This window comes from Oncorhynchus tshawytscha, linkage group LG19, assembly GCF_018296145.1.
Source record: "Oncorhynchus tshawytscha isolate Ot180627B linkage group LG19, Otsh_v2.0, whole genome shotgun sequence".
In the NCBI taxonomy this organism is placed as follows: Eukaryota; Metazoa; Chordata; class Actinopteri; order Salmoniformes; family Salmonidae; genus Oncorhynchus; species Oncorhynchus tshawytscha.
In genome coordinates, this window is record NC_056447.1 from 14311126 (window position 1) to 14335228 (window position 24103).

At 40.1% G+C, this 24103-nt stretch overlaps 2 protein-coding genes across 4 annotated transcripts in view; one reads left to right on the plus strand and one right to left on the minus strand.

Annotated features, from left to right (window-relative positions):
• cpt1ab (carnitine palmitoyltransferase 1Ab (liver)) overlaps positions 1-10913 on the minus strand; it is a 73066-nt gene extending 62153 nt beyond the window's left edge. For both annotated transcript variants that reach the window (XM_024379149.2, XM_024379148.2), the window contains exon 1: positions 10772-10913. The gene's annotated coding sequence lies outside the window, so the exon portion shown is untranslated. The remainder of the gene's footprint in view (positions 1-10771) is intronic.
• A 4507-nt stretch (positions 10914-15420) lies between these two features.
• The window catches only part of si:dkeyp-19e1.3, a 123218-nt gene continuing 114535 nt past the window's right edge, over positions 15421-24103 (plus strand). The window contains exon 1 of one of the 2 annotated variants that reach the window (XM_024379152.2): positions 15421-15621. The gene's annotated coding sequence lies outside the window, so the exon portion shown is untranslated. Of the gene's footprint in view, positions 15622-16267; positions 16378-24103 lie in introns of those variants that run through there. The other variant, XM_024379153.2, reaches the window with a different exon arrangement.

Sequence of the window (24103 nt, forward strand, 5' to 3'; positions counted from 1 at the left end):
CAAATAAATGTTTTATTGAACCTTTATTTAACTAGGCAAGTCAGTTAAGAACAAACTCATCTTTACAATGATGGCCTACCCTGGACCAATGGCCTACCCTGGACCAAAGCAGTGGCTCGCCATTGCTAAATGCATTTGGGGAAACACTAGGCCTACAGGCCTAGGCTATAACCATACACATTGGAATCTCTGTTTTATTTTCTATTTACAGTACTTGATATTCATGTCTCATAGCGCATGAGACAGACCGTTCAGCTACTGTAAGGCCCGGGGTAAAGAATGACAATCCATGGACACTGCGACTTCAGATATAGACTCGAAGGTTCAATAAGAGCAACCACACATCTTCAGGGGACAAATAAAATAAGGATAAATCACATGATCAGAGCGCTGGCACATGCTACGACACCAAACTCTAAACTGAAGCTATCCCAGAAACCCCTGCTCTTTATAGACAGAGCCACAGCATCCACTATCATAATAAAAGTCCTTCAATTACAGTCCCACATTACTATAACAACTTGTCTCGTTCCTGAAACCTGACAGTTGGGAAAAGCTAACAACAAAGGGTTGAAATAAGATGCACACTGCTACTATTAGCCTAAACTATCTGAATTGATTTGAGAAGTGTATGCCACATCTTACAATACAACTAGCTAATAATTGAGAGAGAACTTCAATTGATGTGGAGCAAGCATGCTACAGACATCCATTTGTACTGGTATGACATGTTACACATACCATTGCCGTGTAGGCATGTTAGTGTGTCTGGGATTCAGAGAAAAATAATTTTCCATATCTTTACAAAGTGGCATTGCATGTGACTGAATATGACACTATTATATGTTAGAACATGGCCCACCCCACTGACCTCTATAGGTCAGCCATTTTGGTCAGGGAGTTGGTCAACCATGGTTTGAAGTGCTGTGATAAAAGTGTAGAATAAGACATTTTAAGAATTTATCTGCACTGTATGTGTGTTAGCTGGCTAGCCAGGCGTAATGATTCCATTAATTTTTCAAATTAACTGCCACTATGTGACTTACCACCTGGATAAAATGTGATTTTTTAATATATTTTTTTACATTGGATAAAAGTAGAGACACAGAGCTACAAAATGGTATATCGTACACTGCATTTGAGGAACAATGGGAAAGTCATTCTGCTTTGAAAGTTGATCAACTTGTAAACTCACTTTTCAGAATATCGCCTTTGAATGTTTTGGTATCTAGTGAAGAGCTTTTCTTTGTCTACAACCATTCAGCATCGTTCACACCCTCTTAAGCTTTAGCCCCACCCATCTCATTTTGCTCAGAGCGCACACTTGATGCTCTGGGCGATAATTTCTTTACTTCTGGATAACATGAAAACACGCCTAACCAGCTCTGCTGGCAACAATTTCATTATGACCTTTTGCAGACGTTTACTGACACCGGCCATATTCAATGGGTGTTGTACACACGTCACGTAACATTAGCTAACGAGCCAGCCTGCTAACGTTAGATAGTTAAACAACAATGAACAAAGTGCCAACAATGCCTAAGTGCAACACTTCCTAACATTAGGCTCTAACAGCTCTGGGTAATGAATAATAACGTCTGCTAGGGAGCCAGCCAGCTAACGTTAGCTAGCTAGCTAACAGTACACTTTAGCTTAAGACATATAACTAAACAAGGAACCTAGCTAGGTAAACAACATTTAAGATCACACACATCACGTAACGTTAGCTAACGTGCCAGCCAGCTAACATTAGCTAGTTAAACAACAAGAGTGCTGGGAGCTAACCAACCAGGTCCAATGTTAGCTAGCTAACACTAGGCTCTAACTAGAAAAGCAAACGGCTCTGGGAAACAAATAATAATGTCAGCTAGGGAGCCAGCCAGCTAACGATAGCTAGCTAGCTAACAGTACACTTTAGCTTGAAATGAAACCACTTTATTTCAAAACTAGAAAGGTGTAATATCTGAAAAGGAAGCTAGCTAATGCTAGACTACCTTACCTGTATACATCAACATGCATTATGGACGTGTCTCCCTGTCAGGAATGCCATACCACGGTTGAACTTAGTTTGAAGACGTAATCCGGAGACAGCTGTTTTCTCCATTTCTTTAGCTATCATACTCTAATTCCACAGATTTCAAAACTTGATCCTCCAAAAAGTGGAGAGCAACACTTATGCAGCTGCACTACACAATACATGTTTTAAAACCTTTCTAGGGCAGGCGTTCCGCTAGCGGAACCCCTCGACAACATTCCGCTGAAAAGGCAGCGCGCGAAATTCTAAAATATCTTTTTTTACAAATATGTAACTTTCACAAAGTCCAATAGAGCAAATGAAAAATAAACATCTTGTTAATCTACCTATCGTGTCCGATTTCAAAAATGCTTTACAGCGAAAGCACAACATATGATTATGTTAGGTCATAGCCAAGTTAAAAAAAACACACAGCCATTTTCCAGCCAAAGATAGGAGTCACAAAAAGCAGAAATAGAGATAAAATGAATCACTAACATTTGATGATCTTCATCAGATGACACTCATAGGACATCAAGTTACACAATACATGTATGTTTTGTTCGATAATGTGCATATTTATATCCAAAAATCTCAGTTTACATTGGTGCGTTACGTGCAGTAATATTTTGATTCCAAAATTTGCAGATTTTGCAGAAATATTCATAATAAGCATTGATAAAAATACAAGTGTTATTCACAGAATTAAAGATAGACTTATCCTTAACCTGTAGTGACGCCCAGCCCATGAACGGGACCGTTATCGTCATCTGACACTAATTAGCATAACGCAACGGACATGAATCTTCCTAGAAAATCTTCCTATTCATGAAAATCACAAGTGAAATATATTGGAACACAGCTTAGCCTTTTGTTAATCACCCTGTCATCTCAGATTTTCAAAATATGCTTTACAGCCAACGCTAGACAAGCATTTGTGTACGTTTATCATAGCCTAGCATAGCATTATGCCTTGCTTAGCAGGCAAACTTATCACGGAAATCAGAAAAGCAATCAAATTAAATCGTTTACCATTGATGAACTTCGGATGTTTTCACTCACGAGACTCCCGGGTAGACAGCCAAAGTTAATTTTTTCCCAAAAGATTATTTTTGTAGGCGAAATAGCTCCATTTGTTCTTCACGTTTGGCTGAGAAATCGCCCGGAAATTGCAGTCACCACAACGCCGAAAAATATTCCAAATTAGCTCCATAATATCGACAGAAACATGGCAAACGTTGTTTAGAATCCATCCTCAAGGTGTTTTTCTAATATCTATTCGATAATATATCAGTCGGGACAATTAGTTTTTCACTCTGACCGATTGGAGTAATGGCTACCTCTGTATTTTACGCGAGAATCTCTCTCGGAGCCACCATGTGACCACTTACGCAATGTGGCTGCCTATGGCTATTCTTCAACAGAAATACGTAAAACTACGTCACAATGCTGTAGACACCTTGGGGAATACGTAGAAAGCGTAAGCTTGTTGATGGTACATTCACAGCTGAATAGGGAGTCATTGGAACACAGCGCTTTCAAAACCTGGGGCACTTCCAGATTGGATTTTTCTCAGGCTTTCGCCTGCAACATCAGTTCTGTTATACTCACAGACAATATCTTTACAGTTTTGGAAACGTTAGAGTGTTTTCTATCCAAAGCTGTCAATTATATGCATATTCTAGCATCTTTTCCTGACAAAATATCCCATTTAAAACGGGAACGTTTTTTTTTCCAAAAATGAAAATACTGCCTCCTAACACCAAGAGGTTTTAATGCAACCGTTGTGTCAGATTTCAAAAAAACCTTACGGAAAAAACGTAATCTGAGAACGGCGCTCAGAGCCCAATCCAGACAAAGAAATATCCGCCATGTTGGAGTCAACAGAAGTTATAAATAACACTATAAATATTCACTTACCTTTGATGATCTTCATCAGAAGGCACTCTCAGGAATCACAGTTCGACAATAAATTACTGATTTGTTCCATAAAGTCCATCATTTAGCCACTTGTTGTTAGCGTGTTCAGCCCAGTAATCCATCTTCATGAGGCGCGGGCACTTCGTCCAGACAAAAACTCTAAAAGTGCCATTACAGGTCGTAAAAACAAGTCAAACGATGTATGGAATCAATCTTTAGGATGTTAACATAAATCATCAATAAGGTTCCAACCAGAGAATTTCATTGTCTGAAGAAAAGCACTGGAACGAGTGCTAACTCTGTCGGGAGCGTACGTCACGAGCTTGAGACACTCAGCTAGACCCATGACTCATTCAGCTCCCATTCCCCCCTCCTTTATAGCAGAAGCCTGAAACAAGTTTCTAAAGATTGTTGACATCTAGTGGAAGCCGTAGGAAGTGCAACTTGACTCCATAGACACTGAGTATTCGGTAGGCCAAGCTTTGAAAAACTACAAACCCCACTTCCTGGTTGGATTCTTTCTCAGGTTTTCGCCTGCCATATGAGTTCTGTTATACTAACAGACATCATTCAAACAGTTTTAGAAACTTCAGAGTGTTTTCTATCCAATACTAATAATAACATGCATATATTACCATCTGGGACAGAGTAGGAGGCAGTTCACTCTGGGCACGCTATTCATCCAAAAGTGAAAATGCTGCCCCCTATCCCAAAAAGGTTAAAGCCGCATTCGACAGGATTCACAACACAGTCTGACAAGCTCAAATAGACAAACGACATTCAATATAGTTGACCAATCTTCTCTCGGCATGTCCAGCCCACTCATTATCTCAGACAATCATGGCTAGTTGAAAGGCTGCTAACTTTTTCTGTGGCTTAACCAACAAAGCTCGTAATTTAATAATTGTATTTGTATTTACAGATAGCATACAAGTTTGTTGTTAAGGCACATGAAAATTCACATGTTCGAGACAATATGTCTGCATTTTGATTAAAACGATGTGCACGCTTCAATGGGGCAGGAGGATGTGTGTTGTTGTGATTCTGTTGTTATTGTGATGACTAGAAACTGCCATGTGGGGAATTGTAAGTGGCTCGTTTTATCTTATCGTGTTATCTGGGCTCCCGAGTGGCCAACGGTCTAAGGCACTGCATCTCAGTGCGAGAGGTGTCACTATAATGCCTGGTACGAATCCAGGCTGTATCACATCTGGCTGGGATTGGGAGTCCCATAGGGCGGCCACAATTGGCCCAGCGTCGTCCGGATTTGGCCAGAGTAGGCCGTCATTGTAAATAAGAATTTGTTCTTAACTGACTTGCCTAGTTAAATAAAAGGTTACATTTAAAAATGTTGATCTTGATAACATGTCTTGTTTTGAGTTGTTTTGACTGATGACACATCTATATTAACATGGCTAAAATCCTCTAGCTAGATGTATTTCAGAGACAACAAGTGCTCATTGTGCAACTTTATTTATGTTTTCAATAAACATTGGAAACAAAATATAGTGTACATGTGAACATTCTAAGCCCAACCCGTCTGTTTTGCCCCATACTGTAGTTGTGCACAGATTAGTTTTGTTGCTAAACAACCATTAAAGCAATCCAGTATTGAAGCAAAGATTGTCTATTATATTGACAAGATAGTCAAGTGACCGCTCTAACAATGGAAATACATGTCCTCAAAGATGGAAAGCAGGCAGGAGGAGACGAGATCAGGTGGGACCATTCTAGCTAATGAGAGGGCAGATACTTGTGTGAACAACAGGCCTTCGTGATCGAAAGAGGACTCCTCTTTGTATCTGTGCCGTTCTTGCGTCTGTGACAGCATGGGCAAGGCCATTGAGTATATCTCCATTTTAAAGTAGTCCATTTGCTTCTTCATTGGCTGATTGCTCTCAACTCATAGCAATCCCCATCCAGCTGACGACTTTAAAATGGTGGAAGCCTTCAATGGCAATGTCCATGCTATAACGGGTTAAAGCCATAATGAGTCCTCTATCTATATTTATGACAACTCCGATATGAAGTTGTTTTTTTCAAAATAGCCTAAATGTCCACTTATATCAGTGCATTCGTAACAACCCATCAATTATGAAACTTCTATTAAATCAAATAAGCCTCACATAGCAAATTAGCTATTTTCTGTTTACCAAATTTGACACACTCTCATTGACCTCCATACAAAAATTCCTCACTGCCTGGGCTTATTTTCGTGGACAGATTTGGGTGGAGTAAAACCTTTCACGTCGCCTCTTCCTCTCTAGTTGAAATCGCCTGAAGCCTTGTTCACATTACCCATAATTGTAATAGCAACGCCTCCTTGCGGTTAAAGGCTCCATTGCTAGACGTATACTGCATACTTTGAAATTGTTCAAACTTTGCGTCGTCTTCTGTCCAGCCAGAGTCCATCGAAGAACAGGAAGTTGCCAAACCACAGAAGATGAAAATATGTGGCTTTCGGTGATGGCTTTATGGAATAGCTAGCAACTTGTAAACCATTACCCATTCATATAAGTGAGTACTATTTTAATAGTAATGTTAAATAATACACATTGGCTGCTAAGCCAATTATATTATATGACTGTTGCCTCCCGTTAAGTTTATTGTGATGGTAATGAAATGTTTTTAATAATAATTTTTAGGTGGAGGTTGCTAGCTACATTGGTATCTTCAACCTAGCCTAGTTTTTTTTTGCTAGATAGATATAGCTGCTCTGCAGTGCAAGCTAGTTTAACCTAATTTAAAGTTAGAGAAACAAGTTGAGGAAAAAGTAACTTAAAAAAACATGTTCTATTATCACTTGAAACAATTTACTTATCATGTCTTTAATGAAAATGTCATATTTTCCAATCTCCAAAAATAAGAGACAGGCGCTCCTCTTTTCATACAGTGAAATATATCACGATGCGTATGGGCATGACATGCAAACCTCCCCGGTCAGGTTGCAAAATAAATGTAAACATACATGTTATTCAATCATTTCACCCATACGCTTGAACGAGCGTCTGCGTAGCCAGGCGTTAAAATAGAACTTGGTTGGTTTTATTTGAGCAGCTCGGTCCGCTTCAAGTTCCCTCCTAATTGGATGTCAGGAAGATACAAACCCACTGGAGGCTTAAAAGATCAATTAAGAAAGATTCAATTAAGATAACTAACTAAAAACCTAAGTAGGTTTTTCTTTTTATCTGTGGATTAATCGCCGGCGTAGAGGTACACGATTTTGTAAGACTGTGTAAAAATTATACAAAGATCCAGCTAAAAAAAAGTACTCATCCAAGGCTTTTCTTTATTTTTACAATTTTCTACATTGTAAATTAATAGTGAAGACATCAAAACTCTGAAATAACACATATGGAATCATATAATAACCAAGAAAGTGTTAAACAAATCAAAATATATTTTAGATTTTAGATTCATCAAAGTAGCCACCCTTTGCCTTGATGACAGCCCTCTTGGCATTTTCTCAACCAGCTTCACCTGGAATGCTTTTCCAAAAGTCTTGAAGGAGTTCCCACATATGCTGAGCACGTTGGCTGCTTTTCCTTCACTCTGCGGTCCAACTCATCCCAAACCATCTCAATTGGGTTGAGGTCAGGTGATTGTGGAGGCCAGGCCATCTAATGCAGCACTCCATCAATCCATCTCTCGTTCTTGCTCAAATAGCCCTTACACAGCCTGGAGGTGTGTTAGGTCATTGTCCTGTTGAAAAACAAATGATAGTCCCACTAAGCGCAAACCAGATGGGATGGGCGTATTGCTGCAGAATGCTGTGGTACGCCTTGAATTCTAAATAAATTACAGACAGTGTCACCAGCAAAGCACCCTCACACCATCAAACCTCCTCTTCCATGCTTCACAGTGGGAAATACACATGCGGAGATCATCCACTCACCTACTCTGTGTCTCACAAAGACAAGGCAGATGGAACCAAAAATCTCACATTTGGACTCATCAGTCCAAAGGACAGATTTCCACTGGTCTAATGTCCATTGCTCATATTTATTGGCACAAGCAAGTCTCTTCTTATTATTGGTGTCCTTTAGTAGTGGTTTCTTTGCAACAATTCGACCATGAAGGCCTGATTCTCGCAGTCTCCTCTGAACAGTTGATGTTGCAATGTGTCTGTTACTTGAACTCTGTGAAGCATTTATTTGGGCTGCAATTTCTGAGGCTGGTAACTCTAATGAACTTGTCCTCTACAGCAGAGGTAACTCTGTGTCTTCCTTTCCTGTGGCGATCCTCATGAGAGCCAGTTTCATCATAGTGCTTGATGGTTTTTTCGACTGCACTTGAAGAAGTATTCAAAGTTCTTGAAATTTTACGGATTGAGTAACCTTCATGCCGTAAAGTAATAATGGACTGTCATGCTTATTTGAGCTGTTCTTGCCATTATGTGGACTTGGCCTTTCAACAAATCGGGCTATCTTCTGTATACCACCCCTTCCTTGTCACAACACAACTGATTGGCTCAAACACATTAAGAAGGAAATAAATTCCACAAATTAACTTTTAACAAGGCACGCCTGTTAATTGAAATGCATTCCAGGTGACTATCTCACACAGCTGGTTGAGAAAATGCCAAGAGTGTGCAAAGCTGTCAATCAAGACAAAGGTTGGCTACATTGAAGAATCTCAAATATAAAATATATTTTGATTTGTTTAACACTTTTTTGGTTACTACATGATTCCATGTGTTATTTCATTGTTTAGATGTCTTCATTATTATTCTACAATGTAGCAAATAATACAAATCAATTAAAACCCTGGAATGAGTAGGTGTGTCCAAATGTTGACTGTGTTCATTTTTTATTTTTCATTATTATTATTTTTTTATTCAAGCTTTATTTAACTAGGCAAGTCAGTTAAGAACAAATTCTTATTTACAATGACGGCCTACCGGGGAACAGTGGGTTAACTGCCTTGTTCATGGGCAGAACGACAGATTTTTTACCGTGTCAGCTCAGTTCATCTCCCAGGACAAAGTGGCTAGAAAAAGCAAGCTATCTTAATGGCCATTAATGTTAAATGTGTGTTTCGGTATGCCCCCAAATTAGTATCGTTGGTTCACAGTTGGTTTCGGTATTTTAACCTGCGTGTCATGATCGCCTCTGGTGTGGATGGACAAAATCATCATGCGCGCATTGACGGTGTAGTCAGCTTATGAAGGACATATTTCTGGGTACCTAAGGCAGCCAGCAACGACGCAGTTGTGTTTCCATTCAGCTTGTGTTTCACCAGCCACTTTCCCTTCCCCCAGATGGGTTCCCGTGATCACATGACTGTGCTACTGGAAACTGGGGGAAAGGTCGTAGAGCTGTAGCGCTCGAATTCTAGGCAAACGAGCAACGAATAACTCGCAACATTATAGCCATCATACTCTGCGATAATAGGCTACGTTGTTTATTATTATACTTGGGTGAACGTGTAATAAGCCACGATAATAAAGTAAATACTATTATGTGACTGAATAACTGCATAACAACGGGATCCATTCAAATGTAATCGCAATCTTGTTTGTTTAAACTGAAACGAAAGAAAAATATGTTCTCTTCATGAGCTGTAGGTTTCTTCTTTTACTCATTCACGCACATAATACACATTTGTATCTTAAAATACCTTACACGGGAAATATTATTGGATATGTTTCTCTGGGGTTGAATTACAGGCCACTTGGAGTAAAATGGGGTCAGCATTTCCCTATGATTGGAATAGGCTATAATTCAGTGTTTCTGAGTCAACCTAAATTCACTTTAGTCAATGTAAGAAGGTATAAAGCTAGATAATCTAATAAAGTGCCTAATGATTGATCAATGCCTTGCATAAGGCCCTCAAGGGACACACACCTGTACTGTACTCTCTCTGACCTTCCTCTGCTCTATTTGGAGGTTACATGTGTACAGAGGGCAGGTGTCCCCTTTGACATTGTAGCAATGTTTAGACAATAGCTTTGCAGCTAAAAATGTAAACAAACTTGGGGAATAATAAAGTATTTGCCAATGAGACTGTTAGAGAATGAATGACCTCTTATTTGGACTCCTGCCCAATAGCAGTGTAATGATCCCAACAACAGTTCAGCGATTCATTGATAGGAAACCTGCTGGTTTTGTTGTGAAACAAGATTGTGTCCTCTTGCTGTCAAAATGCCATTACATGAATGGTAGGCCTACTGTATTTACATCCAAATAGTGTCTTTTCAACACAGATTCCTTACATTGGAGAGATAGTCAAACAAATATATATATTTATTTGTTTAACATTTCTAGGGAGTCATGATGAGACCATGGTCTCTTTCGCAGATGAGCCCTGCTTGAACACATCCACAAACAACATGGTTTTATTCAAGTGTCATATATGGTATTTATGACCCAGGAGTAAGTGCAAACAAAGGTCAAAATACTAGATCTAAGTATTTAACTTAAACTTGGTTTATAAACACTTCCGTTTCATAAACACATATGGCTCATTGCGAATTTAGGTCTATAGGCGATTGTCTTCTTTACAAACGCATCATAGTAGTAAAATATTTTTGTATGACCATTTCACTACGCTGAAGACTGAATACAAAATGTAACGTCAGAGATTCCCCCGTACCGGGGTCGTCACTAGTTACCACAGCCACAAAGTCATAATAATGACTAAACCCCGCCTATTTCTACAGTTTCTCTTAACCACACTGCTAAAGTTATGCCTAACCCCAACCTTACATTAAACCAAAAAGCATTTTTTTGTGTTTTAACGATATAGCCCATTTTTACTTTATTGTTTGACTGCCGCCACACTTCGAAAACTGCTATATAATCGAAACAGACTCAAACAAAGTATGATTTTACTCACCAGCCCTTTCTCCAAACGTGTATATTAGCAACGCAAAATGTAAAAGAGGACTTTCTTTGAACGTGTCCAAGGTTGTGAGGCTTGGTTAGACCTCCCTCGGCGTTGACAGTTGCAAGGCGCCGTATGAATGGAAAGTGAGGACTTGCAGAGACCGCCCAGTTTGAAACGTCACATTAGCTCTTCTTTTTCTTCTTCTTTGGAGAGGTCAAACGGACACAATTGATGGGACGTTCGGCTCTTTTTACTGACTCGGATCTTTTCGACTCGTTCAGTCAAGAGAACGAATGTTTCGACTAATTTCGTTCATTTGAGTCAGTAATGTCCAGAGCACGCAGGACCCCTTATCAGCGAACGATTAACTGAAAACTCGAAAGAGTCATGATTCTACAAGCCTTTAGTTCACGTCGTTTACCACGAAGTGCTTATTGGAGCTGTCATTTGTGACTGAGGCATAAGTGTGCTTTAAACAATGTACATTTGTTGATTGCTAGGCATCAAAGCTGTCATCAAGGGCTCCCGAGTGGCGCAGCGGTCAGTTGAGTTCATAAACATGTGCCATGGAATCGGTACATCGAAAATCTCTTCCCAACTATTTGGCTATCTATTTGGCACAGCTGGGATTTTCTGATCCTTACATGAAACTAGTATACTATTTTACTCACCACAATTTTCTTTAATACAGGGCCGACAGACAAGTTCCTTACTTCTCCCCCTTCCACTTTCCTCTTCTATTTTTGCGGTAATGCTGCAATTAGTTTGTTGCCATTTTGGGCAGAGCAGACATTTCCATATATTTTTGTTAGCTGCATGTGTGACATAACTCCACCGGTCCTATTTATTAAAATATTTACAAAGATAGTACCTTTTTTATTTATTTTTGATCAATTAGTATATTTGAGTTTAACCATACTGTTTGTTGTAATATTTGTTCGGTCTTTTCTGGTGGATTAAACTGAAATTTCAACCAACTTTCTATGGCTTGTTTAAAAAAGAAATTATATTTTGGATAACGAAATAACTGAAAGTGAGAGCTTGTAATCTGAATAAAGGGAAAAGGGCCATTATTGACCATGGGGTGAGACATTTTTACTAATCTGCTAAAGAACCAGCTCAGATTTAAATGAACTTTTGTATGACTAAAGCCGTTAGTGAGATGTCTAATGCTTTAATATTGAATATTTCTGCCCTCCGAATTAATATTCATTATATTAATAGGCCTGTTTAATTTGGCTTGCCATTCCAAATAAAATTGAATATTTTTTGCTCATATAATTAAAAAAATATGTTTCTAGGCCTATGAGTAAATTTTCTTCACAAGTAGACAGGTCTTTTCTTTTCCATGATTGTCACGTATAATCCCAATCCGACCTCTAGGTCACCAGGTTGCTCCAAGAGAGTCTTGAAGAAGACACCACAAAACCTATTCCCCTCAGGAGACTGAAAATATTTGGCATGAGTCCACAGATCCTCAAAAGGTTCTACAGCTACACCATCAAGAGCATGGTTGCATCACTGCCTGGTATGGCAAACAGAGGGTAGTACATATGGCCTAGTACATCACTGGAGCCAAGCTTCCGGCCATCCAGGACCTCTATACCAGGCGGTGTCAGAGGAAGGTCCTAAAAATTGTCAAAGACTCCAGCCACTCTAGTCATAGACTGTTCTCTCTGCTTCGCATGGCAAGCGGTACCGGAGCGCCAAGTCTAGGTCCAAGAGGCTTCTAAACAGCTTCTACCCCCTAAGCCATAAGACTACTGAACATCTAATCAAATGGCTACACAGACTATTTGCATTGACTCACCCCCCCCTATTTTACACTGCTGCTACTCTCTGTTGTTATCATCTATGTATAGTCACTTTAATAACTCTATCTACATGTACATATTACCTCAATTACCTCGACTAACCGGTGCCCCGCACATTGACTCTGTACCGGTACCCCCTGTATATAGCCTCTGTTGATATTTTACTACTGCTCCTAATTATTTGTTAGTTTTATTTTTTTGTGTGTATTTTTTTAAACTGCATTTTTGATTAAGGGCTTGTAAGTAAGCATTTCACTGTAAGGTCTACACCTGTTGTATTTGGCGCATGTGACAAATACGTTTTGATTTGATTTGAATCTCTGGTGGAGGCATTGCATCTGATGCAGGGAGGGATGTCTTATGGGTGTGCGAGAGCTCTTCCGATGACCCTGACTCTGACAGTGATACAGAGATGCTCTTGTGCAAAATAATGTGTTTGGGCACGTATCGTGTATGCAAGCCAATTATGATGTTTTGCAATATTGCTATTGTTGTGTATGAACGGAAGATTAGCCCTGCTTCACATTGTATTTCATTAAATGAAAAAACTATTTTGGCTATTATCATTTCAACAGTGCCGAATCCACAACCATTGCCATCTGCGCCTGTGCCACCCCCACAGCGCCCAGACCGCCAACACCTGTAGGCCTGGTGGGTTGTTGTCTTTGTATTTCATTTTACATTTGACACCTGTTGTTACAATGACATGAAACGGTTTTGTTCCATGTTTCATTTTTGTATTTTTAAACCATTAAAACAACAAAACAAAATAATCTGAATTAAAAATGTTAAAAAATCTTACGGTCAGAAAATACAAAATTGTCTTATTTTATTATTTACAGTCTATGTGCATTTGAATCAATCAATAAAATGTCTGACTGATTACAATTTACATTTTGTGTCCTAAGGTTTCTTATCACATATTTTAACATAACAAATGCATTAATTTACTATTTTATTATATATTATGGAATATTTACAATTGAAATATAAACAGTCAGACTGACCGTCATGGCCATTCTAGTAGCCATGGAATTCTGGCGCTCCGAGTGTTAATTGCACTTTGGATGTTGTATCAATACACCCAGTTACTACAAAGATACAGGCACCCTTCCTAACCCGGTTGCCGGAGAGGAAAGAAACTGATCAGGGATTTCACCATGAGGCCCAGTGGTATAAAAATAAATGGAATAGAGCTAAGCACAGATAAAATCCTAGAGGAAAGCCTGGTTCAGTCTGCTTTCCAACAGACACTGGGAGACAAATTCACCTTTCAGCAGGACAATAACCTAAAACACAAGGCCAAATATACACTGGAGTTGGTTACCAAGACAACGTTGAATGTTCCTGAGTGACCTAGTTACAGTTATAAATGATGTGGCCTTTTCCCATGAAGACTACAGTAGAGATGTGTTTTCAACTGTCCAGCATCTGTGGAGTCATTGTCAACAGAAAAATGGGGGTGAGGTAATGAAGTGTGTGCGTAGTAGAGTAAGTGAAGTGGGATAGAAAGGTATCGAGTGATGGTGCAGTTGAGGCTGGATTGATAATAGTGTAGCAACCTTAACTGAACACCCAGTGACCTTGGCGTAACGGCTAAGGTGTTGGCTTGACAACTGCTGGACCTGGGTTTGAGTCTCGGTCAGGCTACCCCTGAATTCACTTCATTGGTGTCAGAAGTGGGATGGTGTCTGTGAGGCCATCTGAGAGGTGTGAGGACGTGGTATAGACCAGTTTGGGGACACGTTCTACCGAAGGAAGGGGGTAATGTAGCGACCTTAACTCAACATCCATGACTGTGACTGAAATATTCTGCATTTACTAAATGTTATGCTGTTTTCAAATGAAAAACAATACCTTGCTCTTGTTAAAGCTTTTAGGTTTATGACTGCAATCACAGATGGTGAATTGGCGTCATTCGTTCAAGTTAATTTGGCTGACAATGCAAGATGCGACACGTTACTATAATAACATATAACAGTTTATATCTAGTCTCTATCTAGTCTCACCCATAACTAGAAATTGTTGTATTTTATACACACTGATTCTCACTTTCACTTTTATCACTAGCCCAGAAATAAAGCTGAATGATTTTAGGTCCCCTGAGAAAACAGTAGAATGTCCTAGACAGGTCACATGGTCGGGAGTAACGAGTAACGGTTCCTGTCTGGGGGACAAAGGGTTACCTTCACCACCATCAGTTACAGAGAAGAGAAGACTCTGGTTGTATCTGCTACATGGGTTAACTTAGTATGATTATTTGGTAGGGTAATATTTTCCCCAGCTGTGTGTGTCAAAACGCTTGTATTGTAAAGTAGTAGCCTCTTTCTCTTTCGTTTGTACAAGGTTGGGCTTGTCACTCATCTTCCTCTAGTGGTGGATGCAGGTCTTGACGAAATATTAGAGGATTTAATGTTTTAGAAGTGACCATGCACCCAATCGCCCGGTAGAGGACGTAACAATACCAGAAATTGTTGCACAAGCTTTTCAGACGTATTCAGATTTCAAAGATTGTGATTGCTGTATAGTCTATATGGATACACATGTCTTACCTTCAATTTCTACGGATTTAAGGACGTTCTCATTTGAATTGAATTAAGACATATTGGAATTCATATTTTGGAGCTATACCACCCCGCGCTCGTCACATGTATCATTGCTCTATCGTGCGCATTTTGTGAATACCATTAACCATGTACTATTTTATCCACCTCAGTAATTATGATACCGTTGGAAGTAACCTGGATGACAACACATTTCACCTATTTTATCTTTCCTAAAACACCTTTTCGTGTGCGCGCCTCCTGCCGCTGCTGCGCGTGCTCCATTCTGTCACTGCTGGCACCCAGACAGCTGCAAGCTCGTGGCAATGCATCTTTCGAACGAGAGGGAGGGAGAACAGCAGCAGTCGTCTGGGCACTCAGCAAACTATCGCAGTTGTCTGGGTGACAGCTACCTCGGCTCGACAGTTTATGAGCGAGTAAAGCATGAGAAGAGAGGATTCTCTTACCGACTGGACAGCGCAAGGAGACTCACCCTAAAAAAGTACGGTATTTGTGTTTGATCGAGTTTGTTAGCTAGCTAACGTTAGCTCGCTGCCGTGTAGCGCGAGCGACCGCCAGTCGGGAGGCTTTGTGTCCTGCCTTTGTGACAATGATGCTATGAGTGTTCGCATTGTGGATAGTAAAATGACATAGCTAATGTACTGAGGCTAACTAGCAATCTAGTTTATGTCGCGCTAGAGTTGATATGTAAAGAACAAACGCGTTGTTTGTCACTGAGGAAGTGTTTTCTTTTTGGAGCAGAACATGCTAGTTGTGGTTTCTCCTCCATCTAAGCTCTCTTGATTGTCTTGTCTTGATGACACAACACGTTGCTAGTTATCGGACTGGATGGAGTGAAGGAAGTTTCTGATGAACTTTACCAACTACGTGGAGCCGATAACGTTACCAGGCTTTGTGGAATCTAGCTCCGACTAGGATAAACTCCGTCAAGGACTATACTTAAAAACATTTAAATTATGATACGCCCACCTTGTACCTATGTTTGTCCTCTGTATTTGCGAACCTTTTTTTGTTTGCTTGAAAATCATAATTTTTCAATAAACGTTAATCAAGTACTACCACCTCCTGTTTCCTTTTCGAGATTACATTGCCACATGCGTATTTGCGCTGAGTTGCCATTTTAGTGCTACAGCAATGCGCATGCAGTCGTGGTTGTATTTGATTAACGTTTATTGAAAAAGTACGGATTTGAGCAAACAAAAGGCATGCAACTACAAAGGACAAACATAGCTACAAGGTGGGCGTTAAGTAATCTTTTTTTTAGTATTGACCTTGGGCGAACCAATGTAGCTAGATTCCGCAATGCCCGTTCTCGGCTCCACGAAGTTGGTTTAATGTAGTTACTTTTCCTTGGGTCCACATAGTACAAATACTGTACATGATAAAGTACAGAACAGTTATAGACAAGGACATCAACAAAATTAACATCTTAGAAAATGCATCATTTTAAATTGCCGATAAGTTATTGGAAAGACACCAAGAGACAACATACTATTTACACTTCATATGAACAGATTCTTATACAGTAACATTTTAACTTTAGAAAGAGGAGGCGCTTGTGATACAATATGTTTTATAAAGCTATACTTGCTTTTTACCTGAGTAACATCACGATGACATGGCTCTATATGTAACTGAGCAACGCATGAAATCAGTTTTTTGGTTTGGGTACAGTGAAGAAACCCATCTTGGCATGTCTGGTGGGGTATATACAGTTGAAGTCGGATGTTTAGATACACCATAGCCAAATACATTTAAACTCTGTTTTTAAAAAAACTATTCCTGGCATTTAATCCGAATAAAAATCCCCTGTTTTAGGTCAGTTAGGATCACCACTCTATTTTAAGAATGTGAAATGTCAGAATAATAATAGAGCAAGTGATTTATATCATCTTTTATTTCTTTAAGCATATTCCCAGTGGGTCAGAAGTTTACATACACTCAATTAGTATTTGGTAGCATTGCCTTTAAATTGTTTAACTTGGGTCAAACGTTTCGGGCAGCCTTCCACAAGCTTCCCAAAATAAGTTGGGTGAATTTTCGCCCATTCCTCCTGACAGAACTGATGTAACTGAGTCTGATTTGTAGGCCTACTTGCTCGCACACACTTTTTCAGTTCTGCCCGCACATTTTCTATAGGATTTGAGGTGAGGGCTTCGTGATGGCCACTCCAATACCTGGACTTTGTTGTCCTTAAGCCATTTTGCCACAACTTTGGAAGTGTGTTTAGGGTCATTGTCCATTTGGAAGACCCATTTGCGACAAAGTTTTAACTTCTTGACTGATGTCTTGATGTTGCTTCTGTAACCGATATGAAATGGCTAGCTAGTTAGCGGTGGTGCACGCTAATAGCGTTTCAATCGGTGACGTCACTCGCTTTGAGACCTTGAAGTAGTGGTTCCCCTTGCTCTGCAAGGGCCGCGACTTTTGTGAAGCGATGGGTAACGATGCTTCTTGGGTGTCAGTTGTTGATGTGTGCAGAGGGTCCCTGGTTTGAGCCCGGGTAGGGCCGAGGGGACGGACTAAAGTTAAACTGTTGCACTTCAATATATCCACATCATTTTATTTCCTTATGATGCCATGTATTTTCTGAAATGCACCAGTCCCTCCTGCAGCAAAGCACCCCCACAACATGATGATGCCACCCCCGTGCTTCACAGTTGGGATGGTGTTCTTTGGCTTGCAAACCTCACCCTTTTTCCTCCAAATATAACAATGGTTGTTATGGCCAAACTACTATTTTTGTTTTGTCAGATCAGAGGACATTTCTCCAAAAAGTACTGTCTTTGTCCCCATGTGCAGTAGTCTGGCTTTTTTATGGCGGTTTTTGAGCAGTGGCTTTTTCCTTGCTGAGCGGCCTTTCAGGTTATGTTGATATAGGACAAGTTTTACTGGATATAGATACGTTTGTACCTGTATCCTCCAGCATCTTCACAAGGTCCTTTGCTGTTGTTCTGGGATTGATTTGCACTTTTTGCACCAAAGTACATTCATCTCTAGGAGACAGAATGCGTCTCCTTCCTGAGCGGTATGTTGGCTGCGTGGTCCCATGGTGTTTATACTTGCGTACTATTTGCACAGATGAACGTGGTACCTTCAGGCATTTGGAAATTGCTCCCAAGGATGAACCAGACTTGTGGAGGTCTACAATTGTTTTTCTGAGGTCTTGGCTGATTTCTTTTGATTTTCCAATGCTGTCAAGGCAAAGAGGCACTTTGAAAGTAGGCCTTGAAATACATCCACAGGTACACCTCCAATTGACTCAAATTATGTTAATTAGCTTATCAGAAGCTTCTAAAGCCATGACATTTTCTGGAATTTTCCAAGCTGTTTAAAGGCACAGTCAACTTAGTGTTTGTACACTTCTGACCCACTGGAATTGTGATACAGTGAATTATAAGTGAAGTAATCTGTCTGTAAACAATTGTTGGAAAAATTGCTTGTCACGCACAAAATAATGTCTTAACCGACGTGCCAAAACTATAGTTTGTTAACAAGAAATTTGTGGAGTGGTTGAAAAACGAGTTTGAATGAATGACTCCAACCTAAGTGTATCTAAACTTTCAACTTCAACTGTTTGTCTGACATATGTAAATTAAATATACAAGTGGTTAGGCATTTTCAACTCGCAAATGTCTCTTAAAAAGACTAGAAGTAGTACATTTGTTGATGTTTTGTGTGTGCTGTTAAGGGCAATGCGTGCTTCTTTGTTTTGAGCCAGCTGCAGCTTTGCTAGGTCTTTCTTTGCTGCAATTGACATTTAACCGGACAGTAATCAAGATGGAACAAGATCAGAGCCTGAACAACTAGTACAGTTGGTCTTTGTGTCAAATGCAGAACATATTTGTATAAGACATGCCTCTCCCCATCTAAACAAGAACTTAGTCAGTTATAGTCAAGCCATATTGACAATCTGTTACTCCTAGGAGGTCAACTTGTTCAATGGTAATACCCTTTATGCCCAACTCCAGGTGAGGTCTAGGTCAAAGAATGCTTTGAACCAATTACAGTGCTTTTGGTTTTAGATATATTTAAGACCAGTTTATTGTTATTTACCCATTCGGACACTGACTAATTCCTTTCTATGAGTCTCAGTGAGCTCATTGGCTAGATGCTAGTGTGTAGTGTGCAATCATCAGCATGCTTGGGCTGACCCCAGTTAGTCGACTGATCGATTGTTTGGTCGTTGGACTGTTGGTCGACCGAGATTGTTTTAGTCGAGCAGTAGCATATATATTTGCGCCCATCTCAGTGAACTAATCCATTGCGGAGGCCTAGACTAAAAGCCAATTTATGCTTAATCAGAAAATGTGTTCGAAGGCGCCATATGGAGATTGTGGAGCCTCTAGAGGCATGCAGAAACTAATTCGAGCTCCATACCGTATCGCCATGCGCCTCCCAACAGTTGTAACAATGCGGGGGGCTCTGTATACCTCCACATTGACATGATTTGTTGACGGTAGGTGGGGGCGGTACATCCTGTATCAATACAAACTCACTTCCTTGACAGCTCTGCACTTCTCTGTGAAGCCAAGAGGTATGAATGCCCTGACTTCTACTGAGCCCATGTTACCATAAATGCTGCTTGGCCAATGCAGACGTCGGATTGACCATGCACTTCTCTCTCCAGAATGCGCTCTCTCACGCCAATTGGTGCACATTCATTGTTTCGTGACTTCATTGTGTGAATATTTTGTTTGATTGTTAGTGTTCAGTGTCTCTGGGAAAGTATTCAGAACCCTTGCCCTTTTCCACATTTTGTTACGTTACAGCCTTATTCTAAAATTTATTAGATTTGTTTTTCCCCTCATCAATCGACACACACTACCCCACAATGACATCGCAAAAACAGGGTTAACAAAATAATAATTGAAATATCACATTTACATAAGTATTCAGACCCTTTTCTCAGTACTTGGTTGAAGCACCTTTGGCAGTGATTACTGCATCAAGTCTTTTTGGGTATGACGCTACAAGCTTGGCAAGCTTCTCCCATTCTTCTCTGCAGATCCTCTCAAGCTCTGTCAGGTTGGATGGGTAGTGTTTATTGCACAGCTATTTTCAGGTCTCTCCAGAGATGTTCGATCGGGTTCAAGTCCGGGCTCTGGTTGGGAAACTCGAGGACAATTAGAGACTTGTCCCGAAGCCACTCCTGCATTTTCTTGGCTGTGCTTAGGGTCGTTGTCCTGTTGGAAGGTGAACCTTCACCCCAGTCTGAGGTTCTGAGCGCTCTGGAGCAGGTTTTCATCAAGGCTCTTTGCTCTGTTCATCCTTCCCTTGATCCTGACAAATTATCCCAGTCCCTGCTGCTGAAAAACATCCCCACAGCATGATGCTGCCACCACCATGCTTCACTGTAGGGATGGTGCCAGGTTTCCTCCAAACTTGGCATTCTGGCCAAAGAGTTCAATCTTGGTTTCATCAGATCAGAGTTTGTTTCTCATGGTCTGAGTCTTTAGGTGCCTTTTGGCAAACTCCAAGCAGGCTTTTCCCGTCTGGTCACTCTAGAATAAAGGCCCGATTGATGGAGTGCTGAAGAAGATGAGTGTCCTTCTGGAATGTTCTCCCATCTCCACAGAGGAACTCTAGAGCTCTGTCAGAATGACCATCGGGTTCTTGGTCACCTCCCTGACCAAGGCCCTTCTCCCCCGATTGCTCAGTTTGGCCGGGCGGCCAGCTCTAGGAATAGTCTTTGGTAGTTCCAAACTTCCATCTATTTAAGAATGATGGAGGCCACTGTATTGTTGGGGATCTTTAATGCTGTCTCTGAGCACTACGGACAATTCCTTCAACCTCATGGTTTGGTTTTTGCTCCGACCTGCTCTGTCAATTGTGTGACCTTTATATAGACAAGTGTGTGTACTTTTCCAAATCATGTCCAATCAATTGAATTTACCACAGGTGGACTCCAATCAAGTTGCAGAAACGTCTCAAGCATGGAAACAGGATGCACCTGAGCTCAATTTCGAGTCTCATACCAAAGGTTCTGAATACTGAATACAAAGGGTCTGAATTAAGGTATTTCTTTGTTTTTAATATATTTGCAAAAAAATGGTAACCTGTTTTTTCACTTTGTCATTATTGGGTATTGTGTGTACATTGCTGAGGATTTTTTAGTTAATCCATTTTAGAATAATGCTAATGTAACAATGTGGAAAATGTCAAGGGGTCTGAATATTTTCCAAAGGCACTGTATATCAATACCCCATTATATATCACAAGTAGGACATTTACAGTTAATTACTATAATTTCTAATCTACAATGTTCGTTACTCAGGTTATGGTAACTTATTTTAATGCATTCAATATTATTATTCCAGTCTTCTCGTTCTCATTGTCAGCAAGCAAACTAAGTCTGTTTTTACACCCATTGAGAATTTTAATAGTTGCTCAATGTATTTGAAACGTTTTTTCAGCTCTCTCACTTTCGATAACCTCTGTGTGAAAGGGAAAAATGTCATGCTCTGATCAAGTGGAAATGTCATAAAATAGGCCTAACTGATTTACTTTTTTATCATTTTGGGTGCTGGTACTGTTTTATATTTAGGTGCAGGAGTTCCACAATACTTTTGAGCTAATATTCTATAAGCAGAACAGGAGCTCAAGCAGTAGAACATTTGAGGTGCTGAACTCTTGCCCAAGTCCAACACTGCTTCTTATCCCTTACTCATATAGCCTACAGCAGTGTCTGTCCTGAGCTCACTGGCACGGGAAACTGAGGACCCTTAATATTTTATACAATGTTGCAAGTTTGCCAACACACACTTCAGGCTAAACCCAAGTTAATAGGTGATACAATGTTTCAAGTTCGTTGCAGACAGGCCATGCGTAGCCAATGTAATTCATATGATATATATATATATATATATATATATATCATTTAAAAAAAAATTATGCAGGATATTCTGTATCTGCCGGCTGCAATGTTTTTATTTGTTGGCTTCGTGGGCTATTTTTACATAGTTGGCAATGGTAATATAATACTTAGTCGGTGATTGATAGACATTCTAAATTAATTTGCTTATGAAAACCATAACTGGCACGCAGATCGGTAGAAATTAAGATAAATTGGCATTCCACACTAGAAAGGATGCTGACTCCTCGTGTAGCCAACTTCAGCAGAGTAATGGCAGAAACTGCAAAAGCCAGCAGGAGCAGGAGAATAGCTGCATCCGGTTATGTTGTTTTCCCCTCTGGTTATCTAGATCTCTTGCTCCCTCTTGAGGCATGTCTTATTTGATTAAACCGTAAGCTTAAAGCATCAGACAAGCTCAATGCATATAGTTTATTTTATTAAAACATGTGGTGTGTGTTTGTCTATATATGAGAAAGAAGAGAGAAGAACAGACTTTCGGTCGACCAAGATAATTTTTTTTGTAGGGGACAGACCTACAGCATATGTAGGCATTTGAACTTTTTGTAAGACTTGGCAAATCACTTGTAAAAATAGAGAAGAGTAACGGCCCAAGGCAACTGCCCTGATTGTTACCGCATTGTACATACTGTGGCGGTTTCGGCGCCAATAACTTTGTAAGGAAGGCTTTACACATAGAAACACACACCACCAGTCCAAGTGAAGGTAATACACCGGTTTAACCCATCAGGCTTAGGCAGTGTTTCTGATATAGAAAACTCAAAAGTAGGGAGGTGAGTTCCACCATCAAAGTCCTGCAATAAGACTCTAATATATTAAACTCTACATAGTTGTGCTTTGTGGATGTCACTGAGTAGGCTAGGTTAGGCTTTACAGTGCATATAAATAAGTAGGCTATGCCCCCAATGCATATTTTTGGGGGTGAGGTCAAATTTTTGTTGAAATTATATAACATTTCAACTTTGTTTATCATTATCTGGTCCAATTGTGGCATGATTCCACTACTTTTATCCATTCATCAGTTTCAATTGAGTGACTTTTATTTTGAAGGCAAACAGCCTGAGCAACAATAGTGGAATCGGTAAACGTTGTTTACAACACACTGGTTTGAAATGAGCTCTTTACCCTACCAACGTCAACGATTCCAATCCATCAATGGACTGTACTGTAGGCTACAGCTAGCAAGACTAGTGCTCATAACAAAGATATTGGTAAAAATAAACTGAAAGCCAAACTTTGTGAGTGATCTTCGGTTGTCTATAAATGGCCTTGGTTCTTGTCATTGTGTGTGACTGTGAGTCAAGAGTATCTCTGCTATTATTAGCCATACTCTGCTTGTTTTCATTCTGTTGAACCTGAGCTGAAGACCAGCACAGGAAACGGATGTGTTTTTTTGAGTGGTTGGTGAATGGGCTTACTTCCTTTAGCATTTGACAAAGGTGGTGGGGAGGGCTGAATCAAGTGGAATAGCAGCCCTAGACGTACCAAAAAATTAACCATTTTGTCATCCTACATTCTATCATAAACTTAAAATTATTGGGTTACTTGCCTTTTTTTTTAATATACATTTGTTTTGTTGTGATGGGTGTAATTGAGCAAGTGCATCTGCCTTGTTAATTAAATAAGCGGGATTGTACGGGTGTAAGCCAGCATCCTGCTCATACCAGCCTCCTCTTAACACATGTACACACATCACACACTCACCGTAGATGCTTCCGTCTCGAGAAGTAGGCCACTAACCGGCCTGTATGTCATGTCTTGCCTGTGGCGCTTCTACTACACTAGAGGCATCTCACTGGAGTACCCTTATTCATATTTATGGAAAAGGGAGGGCCTTCAGACCTGGGCTAATATGAGCTGTCTCCTGTCTGGGGCAGTTGTGTGTGTGTGTGTGAGAGAAAATAAATAAATAATGGACACCAGTCAGAGGATCTCTGTTTGTCAATTACTACCACAGTGTTATTATTCACCACAGATGTGAGCAGGGCCTAAAATTAACACCTGCCAAAAGCGGGTAGATTTTGGCATTGGGTAAGTGACATGGTAAGATGTTTGTTTCACTAGCCATGTTGGTGGAGGGTCAGGGCTC